The following is a 3,238-nucleotide window of genomic DNA, read 5'->3' as shown; positions in this document are numbered from 1 at the left end:
TATATATATATATATATATATATATATATATATATGGGATTTAATTTTCTTCCTCACCGCTTTGGTTCTCCGGTCTCTCATCTTTTCTCTGCATTTTTTCTCTCTCTCTCTGATACGAACTCTCGCTTTGCATGGATCTCGGATCTCTTGAGTGCATGGTATGTAATGATGTTATTTTATTTCATCAGTCTTTTATCTGTTATCTTTTCTATTATTTATTTTTTAACACATAACTAATTTGATTGACCTTTGGTTAAATCAAATTTAGGGATTGTCCTATATTGTCAAATCAATGAATCATTAGTTTTGCAATATAGTGGTCGGGTAAGAATGTGGTTCTTTGTAATATAGATTAGTACTCTAGATCTAACGAATGAGTTTTGTTTGTTTTTTATATGATGTCAAAAGCAATATTAAATCGAATTTGTAATGATGAAAATGATACAATGTTGGGTGTGAAAATCTATTGAAAATGTAGAGACTTACTTTTAACGCAAATTTGATATTCGAAGGAAAATCCAGGTCGAAGATTTTGGTCTTGTCCACGCTATCATGTATGTACATTTCTACATCTTAGTCTATGGAGACTTGAGATCTCTTTACTTTGTTTTTTTAATTTAAAATTTCTTTCTTCGTGGTGTGTATCTTAGGAGAATGCATGCAACTTCTTTTGCTAGAGGGATCATGAAAATGTTGATATATGATCCAAGTTGGTTATTCTCAGATTGATGAATAAAATTAAGGAGTTGGAAACTGATGATGATGAAAGTCATATTAAAAGAACTAACGAATGAGTGATGAAGGAGAAGAAGAAGACCAAATGTTGTAACATATGAAAGCTAATCTTGGTTTTGTTTGTTGTTTTTTCTTTGTATTATTATGTATTTGTGTACAACTATTAAAATTATCAAAGTTGTGTAAATAAATAAACGTAGTTTTGCATTCCTTGTCCAACATTTACTTTTACTTATCATAGTTGTTTAAGTAAATAAACGTAGATTTTTATATGTTGTTACATATGATCCATATGGTGCTACACATGTCACATATGTTGCTATAGATGACTCTTATGTAGCCATGTTTTGACCATATGAGGCATATGTTGCTAAATATGTCGCATATGTTGCCACAAATGACCCTTATATATCAATGTTTGACCATAAGAGGCATATGTTGCTACATATGAGACATATGTCGCTACAGATGCCTCAAATGTTGTGAGATATCACCCTTATGTAGAAATAATTGACAATGTGAGGCATATGTGGCTACAGATGACCCTATGTAGCAATGTTTGACCATATGAGGCATATGTTGCTATAGATGCCACATTTGTTGTGACATATCACCCTTATTTAGAAATATTTTATAATTTGAGGCATATCTTCCTACATATGATCCATATGTTGCTACATATGTCACATATGTTGCTACATTTGATTACTTACTTGCTCTCAATATAACATCACATACTATGTACTTGCTCTCAACATAAGATAAGATAACATAAGTGATAAAATAAACATTGTTCAAAAGAGGTTGTAAGCTCCTAGATACTTTCCAAACCCATTGCATTCGAGCAACTGTATTGTCAAAGAGGGTAGTAGGAGGTTGAATTTCTTTCCCGAAAATTAAAAACTCAACAAATGGTAGCAAATATGACCCGCACGCGGCGTTGGTTTCTTTTTTTACCATGGTTCCACTCGACCTTTAAATTCCCATGGTTCATTGAGAAACTTATCTAGCAAATGCCTCATTATTCCACTTGGCTTCAACAATTTGGGCAGCAACTCGAAGACAGGTTGTATACATGTCAAAAACTTGGCATGTTCTATGCCTATCCGCTGACAGTCATTAACATTCATGCGACCCTCGTGCAAGGGGAACTCAAGAGTCACAAAATGATTTTTGTTTTGGTTCATGACTGTCAAAATTATTTTTGCACCAATCCAATCCATGCCTCGATGATATGGTCTAATTCCCTTGACATAGTTACTCATATCTTTATTCCATTCAAACCCGTTTATTAATAGCGTCATGCTTCTGCCACCAATTGTTATTGCCTCCTCAGCTAGTTGCTCATATTTTTTTGAAGTTAGAATAGAAGACGAGATCCAGGATTCTATCTTTAGAATCATAATATTCCGGGTATGTCATATGCCTCTATCGCATGACGATAAGGATTTCATCAATATGACTAAATAAGAGTAACCATTGAAAAGATAAAAAAACGAGCATCATAAATCAAAGGTACTAGTAGAAAAAAATTGCCTGTCTTCCCACCAAATTTTCATGCTTGACATATTCCAGAAATCTTCTCCACTAAAAAAATGCACACCGTATTGTACATGCAAATCCTTCTGTGTTGTCAAGTTCAACAACATCGATTTTTTACTATAGACACACACTTATAAACATTCAACTTTTTGTACTCCAACACTTCCTCACATTCAGCCATTGACAATACTTCAAAGATCTTCTTCTTAAAATTTTGTATTGCCTTAGTAAAAGATTTTTTCCTCCTATTTGATATGGATGCCGAACATTCTTTGATATAATGCCCTTGATCTATCTCTTGTTTTTAAATTCATTAAAAACTTGACTCAATGTTTGATGATACATGATAAAATCTTCATCTTGTTACTTCCACTTCTCACAAAGAAAGTCACATCATCGTCTACAAGAGGTAGCCCCTTGATCTTGTCCAACACCAGCACCAACATCAATACCACCATCAACCCCATTAAAACAACTAATTCATTAATAACTCTGTCTCTTTTGAAACAACTAATTCATTAATAGCTCTGTCTCTTTTGATGGTTGTTGCTCCAGCCAATTTCATTTTAACTCTATCAACAACATGATCAAATAAGATTTCAACCAACCTTAGAGTAATTAGATATGACATTTGCAATTCATTTTCTATTGGGACAAGATATGGATGTACAACCTAAAATTATAAAAATGAGTCATCCGTAAGAATATTTGGATTATATGTTGCCACAGATATGTCATATGTTGCTACAGATAGAGGGTATATTGCCACACATGTGTCATATGTTGCTACAGATGGGTGATATGTTGCCATATATATGTCATTTGTTCCTATAGTTTCGTGATAGGTTGACACATATAGGTATTTGTAGCACACTTGTGTCATAGTTGCAACATATGAATCATCTATAACAATAAATGTGATGTAATATAATAATAACTTATTGCATCATGAGGAGGGTTA

Source organism: Solanum pennellii, chromosome 8 (genome assembly GCF_001406875.1).
Source record: "Solanum pennellii chromosome 8, SPENNV200".
NCBI lineage: Eukaryota > Viridiplantae > Streptophyta > Magnoliopsida > Solanales > Solanaceae > Solanum > Solanum pennellii.
This window is presented reverse-complemented; position numbering follows the sequence as displayed.